We start from the raw sequence: 17,390 nt of genomic DNA on the forward strand, positions 1-17,390 counted from the left end.
TACTCAAGCAGGATTTTACTGGGTGACTTTCACTTTTACTTAAGTCATTTTATTTTAAGGGTATCTTTACTTTTACTCAAGTATGACAATTGGAGACTTTTTCTACCACTGCTGGGTACATTAATCTTCATTTGGAACTAATGCCTTTAGTCAGGAGGATTTGGGAGACCTGAGAGTCTGTGTCTATCTGACAAAATCCACAAAAAAATACCATACCACTTAGAATGAGACACTGTATAGGGCTACATTGGCGTAGTCGTCAGGATTAATTACTCAGATCTATCAGTAAATCCTCCTAAGCGGTGTTCTTAGTGTTATGCTAGTATGGACATTGGTACGAAGCCTGTAACTGGAAGGAAGCACAGCATGGTTGAGGCTGGCTAGCTGGCTATGGAATGACTGACTGGCTGGCTGAGCTGCCATTCATTGGTATTAGTGTAATTACAGCCACAGATGAGCTCTGCGATGCTATTGATTTTCTCTGTTCCAAACACTGGGGATGGAGAGAGCGAGAGAGAGGGAGTGAAAGTGAGGGGGTATGGAGATTACAATTATGGACAACCTTGAACCAAGATAAGGACAAAAGACAACCAGTGTAAGAGAAACAATATAGGCATCTGAGCTGTACCTAAATGTATATGCATCCTAAAGCTACCTTCAAGCTAACGGAGACAGATTTAGCCAGGACATTCCAACCAACTGCACATCTAAGGTCATTTATAGGCTATTGAGTGCATATAGATGGATTATATGCTAACATTCCGCACTGCACACACACTCTCCCCCCGTGCCCTCTGGGCTCATAGAGAGCTCCTTAATTCCTTGAATTAGCTTATATTAAGGTGACCAGATTTCTGAAATTAAAACCGGGGACATTTCCATTTCGGCGGTCAATATATCATTAAAATATCCAATGTTATTATCTATGATAAAAAAACAGGGGGACAATTCCGGTTTTGTGTATTTAGTCTAACAGGCACACTGTGACAGAGAAAACAACTATATTACAGAAACACTACAGACAAGACAGAACTGTCCGATCTAAACAGCCATTCAGTGGTCCTGCTAGTCTGGGTAGAATAAGAGCAGAAGAGAACATGAGCAAAAATTGAAAAAAAAAACCAGACAATAGTCTATGTGAAATACTTAACAACATAATAATGAAATAAGACGATGATGAGATTATATTATGTAGTTACCACTTATACCAACCTAATCTGTATATTTCTCAGAAGAATGTATCTTATTCAGGATTGCTGTGTGTTTGGCCAGCTTCTCCATGAACTCCTGGCAGGGGAGGTTGAAGTTTGTCTTCACAATAAGCGTGGCCTTGATGGTAGGAACAGTGAACCTATTTCTTGCTGCTGTCCATAGATCATTCACTTGGGAGAACACTCTCTCGACTGGTGCATTACCTCCAGGTAAGCACATGACAACAGACGCTAATCTAGCCAGGTTAGTGTGTGGGATGTTGTTCTCTTTGAAGTGAGTAACCACCAAGCTCCATCTCAGACGAAGCGGTGTCACCGATGTGGATCTCTTCACGCTGAGGTTGCCTTTTTAAAGGAAGACCATGTAAATCTTTTAGATTATCTGTGTGCTTTCCCCATGCTTGCAAGTAGTTCACAGCCGTAGTGAAGAATGATTGGGATGTTTTGAGAACGCTCTCTTTAGACATGTCTCCATTGTCCCCCAGCTCTCTCAGAAGTCCTCTGACCAAAACTGGAGTGAAGTTGTCATCACGTCTTTGCAGTCAATTTTGCCTCAATGTTTCTCAGAATTGCAACTGACTCCACAGCACAGCGGTCCTGGCCTCCAAGCATCTTGATCGTGTCACTGAATACGGTCAAGTTACCATGGACAAAGTCCAGCCAAAGTTCAATCAGTGGATCTTCGAACATTGTTCGCAGGACAACAGGGCATTTGTCTTCAGAAAGAAAAATGGCACATACCTTTTCAGCATTCTTTCTAGATCAGGGAGCATGGACAGCCTGCGAACATAGCTGTGTCCTAAAATGTTATGGTACTCCTGGCAAACAAACTCACAAAAGCTCTTCAGTCTTTCTACTCTGACGGTGAAAATATCTTTGTGAGCAGGTACTCAACATCAAGGGGAATCATATCCAAAGCTGTTCTGGCCGTGTTATGAATGATGTGGGCAGGACAACCTAAGCCAATCACCTCCCGCTGCAGAGCATTTTTAACTTTGGTATGGACATTGACCCTCCCCAGCCTATTCAGTCCTCCAAAGTTGGTATGTGTGTTGTCGGCAGAGAATGCCACAACTTTGTTTTGCTGGTTACATTTTTGGATGACCACCAGGACCTCAGTTGCAATCTCCTCTGCTGTTTCTCCTTTCAATTCAACAAAATCAAGCATGTTTCCACAGATGTGTTGCCACCATATATCTTACAATATCCGACTACTACTGGCAGCAGCTTTACATGTCCATGATTGGACGCATCAATGGACAGTGACACAAATTCAACCTGGTCTAGGTCCTGTGTTACCAAAGTAGTTGCCCATGGTGCTAACACGTTACTCACTGTGGCGTCACATTTTGTCCTAGCACATGTCAACTTCGGCTCATAAAGCTTTTGTGTCAGTTGTGCTGTGCAGTCCATAGATCTGTAACGATGATTGTGTTGCATAGTGTGGTATGCAAAGACACCCTCCTGCACAGCTAAATCATATTCTTCTTGTGAAGGCTCTACCTTCTTGAAGAATGTGGTGACAGAGGGCAAACCAACACGGCCAATCAGAAAGGCTTTATGCTTTTTCGTCTGCTGATGTTCTACCACTGCCGTTCTTCTCCGGATGCCAATTGAAAGAGAGGAATTCCAAAGGGTGCAGTTCACCATTCTATCGTCTTGACCTGAGCGTATAAATGGAAATTCTCTCATCATGTTGTCATTAAAATGCCATTTCCGTTTCTTGGAAAGAGCCATTGTACCTCTTCTGTCTGCTCTTCTTCACTCTCCTTGTGTCACTCTTCTTACTCTCAACTTTTTCATTCTCCTCCAATCGTCTTCCTGATCTTTCTTCCTTTCCACCTCACTCTTCCACACTCTCCTCGCTTCACTCTTTTCACTCCCTTAATTTTTCCTTCTTCTTCTCCAATCTTTAATAATAAATAGTACACTATTAGATAACCAAAGTATTTTAACAGATTCTCATTGCTTGCCTCATTTCTGTATTTTATCTCAAAAACATTGTTTGGAATAATAAATTGGCAGGCTCTGTAATCATATCTTTACCTTTCCTCCTCTCTCTCTTTTACTCTTCTTCCTATCCAGTCTTCCTCCTCTTTACTCTCTAACAGAAAACATTATGCCAATGTTATCCATGAAAATGTCAAAATATATTTTCACACTACTTCTGCCAAACCATTAAAATAGTAATCTACAAATAAATATAAATCACATAATTGTGCATTCATTTAATATAATCATATTTTCAAAATAGCCCGTCCACTGCATGTTTACATGTGAACGTTTTTTAACCTAGCTACCATGACAGTAGCTAGCTAACCTAGCTAGATAACTTAGTCGACATAGCTAATGTTAGCTAGCATAACCTATGTAAAACCTTATAAAGCAGAGCATCTATCTATATAATAAGTTGTGACATAACATAATTAGCTAGTATCTCAAACGAGTGTAATTTACCTGGCTTGAAAAAAACGTTTGTGGTGATGTTGTCGATTCACTTGACAGCTTCTGGCCGAGTTTTCCACAGCAGTTTTTTCTAAAACTATCGCGAGCAAGTAGTTAGTAGAAGAAGAAGAGTGAATGAAGCTGCTATAGCGAGCAGCCCCCTCTGCTGGACAAAACAAGCACAACGCGATTGAGACGTCAACCGGTAGACTCTGCTGCCCTGTCTTTCTTGCCACGTAAAATATTATTTCACTTTGCAGTCTGTTTTTAACGCAGTTAATGATATCTTTAATGATATCTTTAACGCAGTTAAAAACGGGGACATTTCCGGGTACAGCTCCAGCCAGGGACAGGCTACTAAAAACGGGGACGTCTGGTCACCCTAGCTTATATGCCCTTATTTGATAATACCTTTCATGATTATTTGGACCTTAAGTATTCCCTAAGTGGGCCGCCGCCTGCGTGCCTCTGGTTCTGACAGGTTAGGGAAGGGGTTGTGTCCCAAATGGAACCCCATTCCCTATAGAGCTCTGCTCAAAAGTAGTGCACTACATAGGGAGGCAGGGCAGTTAGACCTCTCTTGCCAAGCACCGAGGGTCTTCACTAGCACGGTTACCAAGGCAACGGGCATTTCACGGCTGGCAGCCGATATAGAAGCTGCCAAATGGAAAATGTCAATTACAGGAGAATATGTAGATCTAGAGGAGAGAGGCAGTGGTGGAGGGAGGCAGGCTGGTGCAGTGGAGGGGGAAGAGGTAGACAACAGGCAGAGAAAGGCAGGGAGGATGGCGAGAGGGATGGGGAGGGAGGGAGGGGTGTGAAATGCAGAGATGAGAGGCTGGCTGGATTCGGAGAGAGAGCACAACGCTGACAGGGAACGTCTGTCTACATCCATTATAACACCTTTCCCTCTGGAGAAGAGAGCCTGCTGTCTGTGTGGAAGTCTCACCTAACTCTCTCTCTCCCTTTCTTTCTCTCTCCCACTCTCTGCCTCCCACATCTCGCTCTCTCGCTGCTTTCCCCACCACCGCCTGCCACCTCGACTGGCAATTTGATTATGCTTGTGAGATAAGGTCGGAGGGAGTAGCGGGGGATAGCGAGAGTGAGAGAGAACAGGTTAGAGGGAGGAATCGAGAGAGAGAGAGCCATTCTGTGGGTAATCAAAACATTGATCTCCTACCATGTGGCAAGTGCTGATTGTGGAAGAGAGTTAGGTCCATCATGGGGTGACTATAAAATGTAGAGACCATGGGGAGGGGAGTGTGTGTGTTCTACTGATCTATACAGCAGGAGTGATGAGATAATACTGAATTAATGTCTCCCAAAACCCCCTCACCCCTACCACCATCTGAGGTTCCTTGACCCGAGCACTCACTGGAATACACAATGATTCATTCGAGGTTTGGAGGAGACCATTGCTGGAGAAAACAGGGACTCGGCAAGTCAGTTAAGAACAAATTCTTATTTTCAATGACGGCCGAGGAACAGTGGGTTAACTGCCGTGTTCAGGGGCAGAACATCAGATTTTTACCTTGTCGGCTCGGGGATTCGATCTCGCAACTGTTCAATTACTAGTTCAACGGTCTAACCACTAGGCTATGTGCCGCCCCTTTGTGTCTGGGTGGTCACATGTGGGATCTCTACTGGGGACTACACAGCACACATGATAGATAACAGAAAAGGATCACAACGAAGAAGACAAATAGATGTTAGAAAGGCAGACATATTTAAGCAATAAGACCCGAGGGGGTGTGGTATATTGCCAATATACCACGGTTAAGGGCTGTTCTTAGGCACGACGTAACACAATTTAATATTGTCTCATAGTCGACATGCTCTCCCTCTCTGCTTAACTAGTTTGCAATGATATCTTCAAAGAACAAGGAAAAGGATGAGTAAGAAGAAAAATAAATTAAAAAGGCAATTTCAGTTTCTATAAGATCTGAGTTTGTCTGAGCTGCTGGTAGCCTGGAGGCAGGAAGTCTCTCCGGTAATTTTTTTCCCATGGCTTTTTGAAGTGGGATTCACCTGGGTTTGTGACAGATGGCTATTTCATCACACACAAGGGAGAATAATGTTGATGAAGGGAGAGCGAGCTTATGATGTTGTTGTGGGGGATGTGGTGGTGGTGTGTGTGTGTGTGTGAGTGAGAGAGAGAGAGAGATCCCTACATAATTTGCCGCTGGATCAATCACTAATTGAAGTTTATATATGTGTTCCCTCCATAGGGCTTTTGGATATTGTGGCGTTCTTTAGGCAGATACGTAATGCTAACTCCCAAATGTACTATGCACTTGTCTATGTTCTTGTCTATGAAGGTACTCAGGTGTATTAGAATGAGGAAAAGTAAAGTTAGTAGTGCAGCTGGTATGAGACATGCTGCCATCTACAGCGAACTCTCTAAGCCTGCACTGACTAAGGACTTGTGTTCTCACAATGCTAACAAGAGCCTTTAGCACATGCAAAAAGACTCATCTTCTTCAACCTCAACAACACAAATAAAGTGTGGCAATTCCTCAACATACCGTAGACATGAGTGAAAATGGAGTAGCAGTAATCCAATGGAGTCATTTGAGATGGCCTGCTGCTCTGGGCCACCTGTCACGGCAGACCTCTGACAACGTCATGACGTGACATTAACCTGTCCCCTTACATCCTACTCCACGTCTTTCCCCCTCGCTCAATCCCTGCTCATTTACTCCTGGCCATGCTGACTAATGATGGGGAATGGGAGTGAGCGGTAGGCAGGGGGGAGTGAGGGGGAGGCAGGGTGGGAGAGGGGAGGCGGGCTGGGAGAGGGGTGGGTTGGAGGCCAGACAGACTCGCAGCATTCAGAAGACCCAGCCTGGACCCCTCCAAATGACCTGGAGCCAGTGTCTGAAACGCGTGTGTGTATGTGTGTGTGTGTGTGTGTGTGTGTGTGTGTGTGTGTGTGTGTGTGCATAGCCAGACTGAGGCACTGTAGACTCTAGACTGAGGGAAAATGTGTGTGTGTAATGTGTTTGTGTGCTTGAATGTCTCTATGCAAGTGTGCCCTTGAGAAAGAGTGTGTGCGCACGCACGTCACATGTATGTGTGTGTAAGAGGCACATACATGAATCATAAATAAATCACCCAGCCAGAACGTGAGATATTACCTTGAGCCGGAACTAAAGGTAAAGGACAAGCAACCAAGGTGACCAGAAAATGTCAAGGAGAAAGAAGGGATGGAGGATATGGAGAGAAAAAGGTTGACTAGTATATAAAACAATTATATTATGGATGGAGAGAATGGAAGTGAAAGCAGAGTTTGGGAAACCTGGTTCTGTCTGTTGACAAGGCTGGGCTCTGGGAACACCACTCTGAATAGGAATGTCTGTTCTGTCTGTTGACAAGGCTGGGCTCTGGGAACACCACTCTGAATAGGAATGTCTGTTCTGTCTGTTGACAAGGCTGGGCTCTGGAACACCACTCTGAATAGGAATGTCTGTTCTGTCTGTTGACAAGGCTGGGCTCTGGGACACCACTCTGAATAGGAATGTCTGTTCTGTCTGTTGACAAGGCTGGGCTCTGGGACACCACTCTGAATAGGAATGTCTGTTCTGTCTGTTGACAAGGCTGGGCTCTGGGAACACCACTCTGAATAGGAATGTCTGTTCTGTCTGTTGACAAGGCTGGGCTCTGGGACTCCACTCTGAATAGGAATGTCTGTTCTGTCTGTTGACAAGGCTGGGCTCTGGAACACCACTCTGAATAGGAATGTCTGTTCTGTCTGTTGACAAGGCTGGGCTCTGGGAACACCACTCTGAATAGGAATGTCTGTTCTGTCTGTTGACAAGGCTGGGCTCTGGGACTCCACTCTGAATAGGAATGTCTGTTCTGTCTGTTGACAAGGCTGGGCTCTGGGAACACCACTCTGAATAGGAACGTCTGTTCTGTCTGTTGACAAGGCTGGGCTCTGGAACACTACTCTGAATAGGAATGTCTGTTCTGTCTGTTGACAAGGCTGGGCTCTGGAACACCACTCTGAATAGGAATGTCTGTTCTGTCTGTTGACAAGGCTGGGCTCTGGGAACACCACTCTGAATAGGAACGTCTACTGCGAGAGAAGGATAATGAAATGGGCCTGCACATTGGATAGGTATGAAAACAGTGAGAGAGCAGTGAGAGACAGGAGTGACAGTGAGCAGGAGAGTGACAGACCGAAAGAGAATGAAAGCGAGGTGAGACTGAGCCAAACAATCCCATGGCAGGAGTCAAACTCAACAAAACATCCGCTTTAAATGAACGACAATCAAAACTAACACATGGCGCGATAATGACATTGAATCACATTAAACCATAAACGCTTTCAAACATATGCAAATACATCATCTCAGAATGAATCACATGCACAGTACACACAATTTGATTAGGCTACGACGCTAACGTGATTGATATAATCCTGATTATCATTGTCATAAACACAAGCATCGCGCACACACACACACACACACACACACAGTCCGTTGCTAGAGTACTCTTCCCTTTCAGTATATGAAGGTGAGAAACCCCTCTCATCACACAGGGGGTCTTAGCTAGATTTACTTAATTCATCCAGTCATAATCTCTATTAATCTGCCTTTCACAAATTGGGCTAATTTACCTTCTCTCCCGCACAGTTTATTAGCGAGTTTGCGCTAAGGCCCAGCAGTGCATTACTATCACCGCTAATCCAATTAGCGCAATGTATTGGTGGATGCCTACAGGGGAGGGGGTATGCAAGGTATGCAGCCGAGGCAGCTCCCTGCTGGGGGGGAAGGCGCATTAGGGAGACCCCCTCCGTGCTCCCGGTGCCTTTTGATCGCTGTTGTCGTGATAATGGCCTGAGAACCCATGTGTGATTGTGTTGGGACTCGGGAGGAAAGGTAGTGTGTTGTGTGTGTGTGTTTACACAGCTAAGGCTGGGTGATCACGGAGGCCTCATGGAGCAGCCCCATTTCACAGCTAGCGCACAGACCTGTAACGTCCTCCTCTCTATCCCCCCTAACTCAACTGGGCACCCTGAACAGGGGCTCTGGTGTATTTGGGGAGTTTCTCCCATTCTTCTCTGTAGATCCTCTCAAACTCTGTCAGGTTGGATGGGGAACGTCAATGCACAGCTATTTTCAGGTCTCTCCAGAGATGTTTGATCAGGGACAAGTCTGGGCTCTGGCTGGCCACTCAAGGACATTCAGAGACTTGTCCTGAAGCCACTCCTGCATTGTCTGGCTGTGTGTTTAGGGTTGTTGTCCTGTTGGAAGGTGAACCTTCGCCCCAGTCTGAGGTCCTGAGCACTGTGGAGCAAGTTATCATAAAGGATCTCTCTGTACTTTGCTCTGTTCATCTTTGCCTTGATCCTGACTAGTCTCCCAGTCCCTGCCACTGAAAAACATCCCCACAGCATGATGCTGCCACCACCATGCTTCACGGTAGAGATGGTGCCAGGTTTCTTCCAGACGTGACGCTTAGCATTCAGGCCAAAGAGTTCAATCTTGGTTTCATCAGAAAAGAGAATATTGTTTCTCATGGTCTGAGAGTCTTGTGTGCATGTTACTGAGGAGTGGCTTCTGTCTGACCACTATCATAAAGGCCTGATTGGTGGAGAGCTGCAGAGATAATTGTCCTGGAAGGTTCTCCCATCTCCACAGAGGTACTCTAGAGCTCTGTCAGTGACCATCGGGTTCTTGTTCACCTCCCTGACCAAGGCCCTTCTCCCCCGTTTGGCTGGGTGGCCAGCTCTAGGAAGAGTCTTGGTGGTTCCAAAGAATGATGGAGGCCACTGTGTTCTTGGGGACCTTCAATGCTGTACCCTTATCCAGATCTGTGCCTCGACACAATCCTGTTTCAGAGTTCTACCGACAATTCCTTCGACTTCATGGCTTGGTTTATGCTCTGACATGCACTGTCAACTGTGGGACCTTCTATAGACTAAGAGGTCGACCGATTAATCGGAATGGCCGATTAATTAGGGCCGATTTAAAGTTTTCAGAACAATCGTAAATCTGTATTTTTAGACACCGTTTTGCCCCCAATTTTTTTTACACCTTTATTTTAGTTTATCTTTATTTAACGGCAAGTCAGTTAAGAACACATTCTTATTTTCAACGACGGCCTAGGAAAAGTGGGTTAACTGCCTTGTTCAGGGGCAGAATGACAGATTTTTACCTTGTCAGCTCGGGGATTCAATCTTGCAACCTTACAGTTAACTAGTCCAACGCTCTAACCACCTGCCTCATTGCACTCCACAAGGAGCCTGCCTGTTACGCGAATGCAGTAAGCCAAGGTAGGTTGCTAGCTAGCATTAAACTTATCTTATAATAAACAACCAATCAATCATAATCACTAGTTAAAACCTCGATGCACCCATCCCTTTAGCGGGATCATTTTCGTCAACGTCCGCTAAATTGCTGCGCGCCAAATTCAATTTAAAATTTAAATTACGAAAAATATTACAGTTTCATGAAATCACAAGTGCAATATAGCAAAACACAACTTAGCTTATTGTTAATTAATCCACCTGGCGTGTCAGATTTCAATAAAGCTTTTTGGTGAAAGCATACCAAGCGTTTATGTAAGGACATCTCTCTCAGTTGACAAAATATTACAAACAGCTAGCAGCCAAGTAGATTGGTCACGAAAGTCAGAAAAGCAATAAAATGAATTGCTTACCTTTGATGATCTTCGGATGTTTGCACTCACAAGACTCCCAGTTACACAATAAATGTTCCTTTTGTTCCATAAAGATTATTTTTATATCCAAAATACCTCCATTTGATTGGCGCGTTATGTTCAGAAATCCACAGGCTCGAGCGGTCACGACATCGCAGACGAAAATTCCAAATAGTATCAGGAAAAACAACACTTCCGGGTTGGATTTTCCTCAGGTTTTTGCCTGCAATATCAGTTCTGTTATACTCACAGACAACATTTTGACAGTTTTGGAAACGTTAGAGTGCTTTCTATCCCAATCTGGCAATTATATGCATATTCTAGATTCTGGGCCTGAAAAATAGCCAATTAAATTTGGGTACGTTTTTCATCCAAACATCAAAATACTGCCCCCTACATTCAAGAGGTTAACGACACATGGTTGATGATATTACTAGTTTATCTAGCGTGTCCTGCGTTGCATATAATCGATGCGGTGCGTATTCGCGAAAAGGACTGTCCTTGCTCCAATGTGTACCTAACCATAAACATCAATGCCTTTCTTAAAATCAATACACAGAAGTATACATTTTTAAACCTGCATATTTAGCTAAAAGAAATCCAGGTTAGCAGGCAATATTAACCAGGTGAAATTGTGTCACTTCTTGCGTTCACTGCACGCAGAGTCAGAGTATATGCAACAGTTTGAGCTGCCTAATTTGCCAGAAATGTACGTAATTATGACATAACATTGAAGGTTGTGCAATGTAACAGGAATATTTAGACTTCTGGATGCCACCCGTTAGATAAGAATAAACGTCTTGTTTTTGAGATGATAGTTTCCGGATTCGACCATATTAATGACCTAAGGTTCGTATTTCTGTGTGTTATTACGTTATAATTAAGTCTATGATTTGATAGAGCAGTCTGACTGAGCGATGGTAGTCACCAGCAGGCTTGTAAGCATTCATTCAAACAGCCCTTTCGTGAGTTTTGCCAGCAGCTCTTTGCTGTGCTTCAAGTATTGCGCTGTTTATGACTTCAAGCCCATCACCTCCCGAGATTAGGCTGGTGTAAACAATGTGAAATGGCTAGCTAGTTAGTGGGGTGCGCGCTAATAGCGTTTCAAACGTCACTCGCTCTGAGACTTGGAGTGGTTGTTCCCCTTGCTCTGCATGGGTAACGCTGCTTCGAGGGTGGCTGTTGTCGATGTGTTCCTGGTTCGAGCCCAGGTAGGGGCGAGGAGAGGGACAGAAGCTATACTGTTACACTGGCAATACTAAAGTGCCTATAAGAACATCCAATAGTCAAAGGTATATGAAATACAAACGGTATAGAGAGAAATAGTCCTATAATTCCTATAATAACTACAACCTAAAACTTCTTACCTGGGAATATTGAAGACTCATGTTAAAAGGAACCACCAGCTTTAATATGTTCTCATGTTCTAAGAAAGGATCTTAAACGTTAGCTTTCTTACATGGCACATATTGCACTTTTACTTTTTCTCCAACACAAAATTGAACATGTTTCATTATTTATTTGAGGCTCAATTGATTTTATTGATGTATTATATTAACTTAAAATAAAATAAATAAATATTGTTGTAATTGTCATTATTACAAATAAATACAATTTAAAAATGGGTATCGGCTTTTTTCGGTCCTCCAATCATCGGTATCAGTATCGGCGTTGAAAAATCATAATCAGTTGACCTCTAATAGACCGGTGTGTGCCACTCCAAATCATATCCAATCAATTGAATTTACCATGGGTGGACTCCAATCAAGTTGTAGAAACATCTCAAGAATGATCAATGGAAACAGGATGCACATGAGCTCAATTTCGAGTCTCATAGCAAAGGGTCTGAAGACTTATGTAAATAAGATATTTCAGTTCTTTGTAATACATTTGCAAACATTTCTAAAAACCAGTTTTCGCTTTGTCATTTTGGGGTATACTTGCCGAAGGCACTGGGTGTAGCTCTGACTATATTTAGTTGCTATTCAGTGTTAACCTGCTGAAAGGCACACTGAAATCTGTCAATCTTCAGACTTATATTGCATATTTGAAAAAAATCATATTACTTACCCACTTCCTTGAACACACAGAAAACAAGTGTTTCGCTAAATGCATGTTTCTCTCAATGATGAGCTCACACACACACACACACACACACACACACACACACACACACACACACACACACACACACACACACACACACACACACACAGAGAGACAGAGAGAGAGAGAGAAACTCAGAGAGATTAGCTCATACAGAAAGATAGTGGAACTGTTTGCTGCACTCTAGACACCAATTAGAACACAGTCAACTAATTAAACAAGCCTAGAATCATCCTCTAGGGGGAACCAGGGTTTCTGACATTAAGTACAAAACCTCAAGCATTACCCAGTCTGGTAGTTATGATGTGACAACAACAAATATTAGCTACAATATTTGAAAGAGAAAAATATTTGTTTTGACAGTAATATACCTTTGGTGTATAGTTTTGAAATTGATGGATAAAAAATATATATATATAGAGTATGAAAATATATTTTTAATTACCTAGACAACAACTGGCAGTTGTTACGCAAAAATGCAAGACTACATTCTCAGACTAATTTCAGTGCAGTGTTCAGAATTGCAGACACGTAAATGGGTTCCCATTATTATCCACTGCGGCATAAAAAAACAAGAATGAAGAGTGGTCTTAAAATATTTTGTTCTTCACAAAATAAACACATGTATGCACGTCACACACGCACACACACTAGCATTAGCACTTGAGTGCCAACCAGTCATCTCCTGTTTTCCACATCTCTTCCTGCTCTCTCTCCGTGGAACGAGGGAAGGTAAACAGAGCTCTTGAGACAGAAAACAAAAAGACAGAGATGAGAGAAGAGCCCATTCAGCTGGGTGTATAGGGCCCTTCTGAGCCTCTCTCTCCCAGACCAGTCGGACTCACTAATAATCAGCACTATTGTCCTGGTTCCATCATGAACAGGAGCGCAGAAGGACACACACGTGTGTGTGTGTGTGTGTGTGTGTGTGTGTGTGTGTGTGTGTGTGTGTGTAGAGTGGAGAGCTCTAGTCTAGTGCAATTATATTGTGTGTATTGAGGATGTATGAGGTTGAACGCTAAACAAATAAGACCTACTCAGGCATCATTATAAAGAGACACACGGCAGTGACATTCTCTCAGTGTCCTTACCATCAAGGAATATTCATTTCTCTCAACCCACTTGGCTTCGAATACTATTTTAATTTTTTTAATCTAAAATGCTTAATTTTGTGCTTGATTGAGATTGCCTGGCTTAAATGGACTGATAGAATAGCCCCAAACCCCACCCATCTAACACTCCAAGCAGGCTAGGGAAAACACTCAAAGTTCTTGAAAGATGTCAAATGTGGCTTGAACCCAATACTGACACGCTAGCTGGATAGTAGATAGGTTCACAATAGGATTTCGTCAAAAAGGCTTCATGTACGCTCTTCCAGTGTGGATAGAGCAATTACCCAAGGTGCATTAGCGACCCAACATCCCATCTCCACGTTATTACCAAGCACTTATGAATACAACAACCCCACTTTGGCTTCTAAAACCAACCCTTCATTCCGCCATTTTCTCCCTCCTATTTCCCTGAAAACGACCATGAGGGGAAATGTTGAATGGGGTGATTGTCGAAGCTATTCATGGCCTTCCAACAAATTCCATTGAAGGCAGCTAGCTAGTCTTTCTTCCATTAACAATCATGTCTGCTTTGTGTCAGGACTAAGTACTGAGGCCTGTAGAAACTGGGCCTCAATCAGGAAGCCACTGAGGGGAGTTATACATGACAAGCCTAAAATGGAGGGAAATCAGGCCCTGTGATTGGACTAGGGCATTTACCTCTATGATGGCTGTTTGGGAGCTCTATTTCATGGAGCTATTCGTCTGGGTTGGATCGATCTATCTGGATGGTCATTACAGACGGAGAACCCAAAACTCCCCATTGGGAATTGTACAGAGAGGTACTAGAAAAGTGCTAACTCAAAAACATGGGAGAACAGACAAATAACACAGGCCAAGGGGGTAGGGTAGCCTAGTGGTTAGAGCATTGGACTCGTAACCGGAAGGTTGCAAGTTCAAACCCCCGAGCTGACAAGGTACAAATCTGTCGTTCTGCCCCTAAACAGGCAGTTAACCCGCTGTTCCTAGGCCATCATTGAAAATAAGAATTTGTTCTTAACTGACTTGCCTAGTTAAAAATAAAGGTAAATAATAACACACCCAGAGATATACCCCACCCACCTCGATTTATTAGTTATAGTAAAAAAGGGTAACAAAGGGCTAACTAAAAAACATAGGAGAGCACACAGGCCAACACACACACTGACCTGACCTGCTCTGATCACAAAGCCCAGTGTGTTTCTATGTAGTTGGTCTGAAAGAGGTGACCCATGCTGGGCCAGAGGCTCATTGGTGGACAACCAGTCAGGGTTTTTCTTCATGATCATCATCACAACTGAATCCTCCGGCATAAAAAAACAGACCGAACTCTGTATTTGACGACACACAACGGCGCAGGTGATCATGTGGAGCGTATCATGGCAGCATTACAATCAGAGGAAAGACAAACAGCCCTGGATAGAAGAGCCACGTAATTCACTGAAATGTTCACAACCGTTTGGGTGAACATGAATGATATTTCTCTACAGAGGCTCATCTAAAACGTGTGGAGATGCGGATCCCTGACGGCGTCTCCCAGGACACCCCTGCTCTGGCCCTGCTACAATACCCCTCCTCAGAGCTTACTGAGGCACATTACCCACGGAGCACTGCTTTCACTCCCATAAGCCTATCATTCAGCACTTCAATGTATATTTGTACAAAGGGTAAATCCTGTATCATGTGTATATCATGAAATTGTATTATATGATTTATTCTTCAGTTGAAGAGAGAGGACTGACGCTGTCAGTCCAACCAATAGGGTGTCTTTGGTTGTGAGAACGGTCCATATACACCTTTTAGATAGAAACAAAGGATGTACATAGTGCCTTCAGAAAGTACTCACACACCTTGACCTTTCCCACATTTTGTTGTGTTACAGCCTAAATTTAAAATGGATGCAATTGAAAGGTTTTGTCACTGGCCTACACACACGCGCACGCACACACACCTCAAAGTGTAATTATGTTTTTCAACATTTTTACAAAATAATTACAACTGTAAAGTCGTAATGGTTTGAATCAATAAGTATTCAACCCCTTTGTTACAGGCTAAACACGTATAGGAGTAAACATCTGCTTAACAAGGTACATAATAAGTTGCATGAACTCACTCGTTCACTAGCGTTTAAGATGCTTTTTTTTTAAATGACTACCTCATCTCTGTACCCCACACATACAATTATCTGTAAGGTCCCTCAGTCGAGCAGTGAATTTCAAACACAGATTCAACCACAAAGACCAGGGAGTCTTTTCAATGCCCTGCAAAGAACAGCATCTATTGGTAGATGGGTAAATATAAAAAAGCAGACATTGAATATCCCTTTGAGCAAGGTGAAGTTATTAATTACACTTTGGATGGTCTATCAATACACCCAGTCACTGAAAAGATACAGACGTCCTTCCTAACTCAGTTGCCGGAGAGGAAGGAAACCGTTCAGGGATTTCACCATGAGGCCAATGGGGACTTTAAAACACTTACAGAGTTAAATGGCTGAGAAAATTGAGGATGAATCAACAACATTGTAGTTAGTCCACAATACTAACCTAACTGACACGGTTAAAAGAAGGAAGCCTGTAGAGAAAAAATAATTCCAAAACATGTATCCTGTTTGCAACATTGCATTAAAGTAATATTGCAAAAAAATGTGACAAAGCAATTCACTTTTTGTCCTGAATACAAAGTGTTAGGTTTGGGGCAAATCCAATACAATACATTACTGAGTACCACTCTCCATATATTCAAGCATAGTGGTGGCTGCATCATGTTATGGGTATGCTTGTAATCATTAAGGACTGGGGAGCTTTTCATCACTAGAGGCTTCTTGCCATGGATCATCACTGGAGGCTTCTTGCCATGGATCATCACTGGAGGCTTCTTGCCATGAATCATCACTGGGGTGGAGAGACACACAGGAGGGCCTGGCTCTGGGAGCAGGCACAGGACTCACCAGGCTGGGAAGACATACAGGAGGCCTAGCTCTGGGAGCGGGCACAGGATACACTGGGCCGTAGAGGCGCACTGGAGGTCTCGAGCGTAGAGCCTGCACAACCCGTGCTGGCTGGATGGTTACAATGTCCCGGCACGTGCGGGGCGCAGGCACAGGATGCACTGGGCTATGCAGATGCACCGGAGACACAGTGCGCAGAGCCGGCGCAGGATATCCTGGGCCGTAGAGACGTACTGGCGGCCAGATACGCTGAGCCGGCACCCTCCGACCTGGCTGGTTGCCCACTCTAGCCCGGCCGATTCGGGGAGCTGGAAGGTAGCGCACAGGGCTGTGAATGCGCACTGGAGACACCGTGCGCTCCAACGCATAACACGGTGCCTGACCAGTACGACGCTCGCCAAGGTAAGCACGGGGAGTTGGCTCAGGTCTCCAACCTGACTCAGCTTCCTTGCTCGCCGTGTTCCCTCGTAATGATGGGCCCCTTTACCAGCTGCCTCCTCCTTCCTGGCAGCTTCCACCTGCTTCCATGGAAGGCAATCCCTTCCGACCAGGATCTCCTCCCATGTCCAGGATCCTTTGCGGTCCAGGATGTCATCCCATGTCCAGTCCTCCTTTTTACCACGCTGCTTGGTCCTTTTGTGGTGGGTAGTTCTGTCACGGCCGTTCGAATGAAGTAGACCAAAGTGCAGCGTGGTGAGCACACATTTTCCTTTATTATGGAATGACGCCAACAAAACAAAATTAACAGCCGTGAAGCTTACAGGGCTATAGTGCCACTAACAAAGATAACTACCCACACTGAATGGAGGGAAAAAGGGCTATCTAAGTATGATTCCCAATCAGAGACAATGATAAACAGCTGTCCCTGATTGAGAACCATACCCGGCCAAAACATAGAAATAAAGAAACAGAGAAAACAAA

General features: G+C 43.9%; 1 long non-coding RNA gene across 1 annotated transcript; it reads right to left on the reverse strand.

Annotated features, from left to right (window-relative positions):
• Positions 1-2,130: 2,130 nt before the first annotated feature.
• Positions 2,131-3,748, reverse strand: LOC135520655 (uncharacterized). The gene is made up of 3 exons (XR_010452419.1): positions 3,669-3,748; positions 3,258-3,315; positions 2,131-3,121 (listed from the first exon to the last, which is right to left on the reverse strand). It is a non-coding gene; the product is annotated as an uncharacterized LOC135520655 (long non-coding RNA).
• Between the last annotated feature and the right edge of the window lie 13,642 nt (positions 3,749-17,390).

Source organism: Oncorhynchus masou, chromosome 4, assembly GCF_036934945.1.
Source record: "Oncorhynchus masou masou isolate Uvic2021 chromosome 4, UVic_Omas_1.1, whole genome shotgun sequence".
NCBI classification, from domain to species: domain Eukaryota; kingdom Metazoa; phylum Chordata; class Actinopteri; order Salmoniformes; family Salmonidae; genus Oncorhynchus; species Oncorhynchus masou.